Raw genomic sequence first — 232 nt, 5'->3', positions numbered from 1 at the left:
TTGTCAATGAGTAGAGACTTTTCTATGTCGAAAAGTTACTTACAAAATGTCCGGAATTTCTTAGTCTGGCAATAAATCCCAAAACTGGCCCAAACGTGGAAAATGTTTCCAAAACTGCATAAAACTTCAAATTGGTATGCTGAAATGACTGAGGTAGTAGAAACTTGTCAAAAATCCAGACAAAAATAGTTAGTTTGCACTTGCAATGAATTTACAGAAGAATTTGGGAAAC

At 34.5% G+C, this 232-nt stretch overlaps 1 pseudogene; it reads right to left on the bottom strand.

The window, feature by feature from the left end:
• The window catches only part of LOC131877605 (methyl farnesoate epoxidase-like), a 16337-nt pseudogene that overhangs the window by 4730 nt on the left and 11375 nt on the right, over positions 1-232 (bottom strand).

The sequence above is a fragment of the Tigriopus californicus genome, chromosome 3 (assembly GCF_007210705.1).
Source record: "Tigriopus californicus strain San Diego chromosome 3, Tcal_SD_v2.1, whole genome shotgun sequence".
Classification (NCBI taxonomy): Eukaryota; Metazoa; Arthropoda; class Copepoda; order Harpacticoida; family Harpacticidae; genus Tigriopus; species Tigriopus californicus.
The sequence above is the reverse complement of the archived record's forward strand: the minus strand, read 5'-3'. Positions and strand labels throughout refer to the sequence as shown.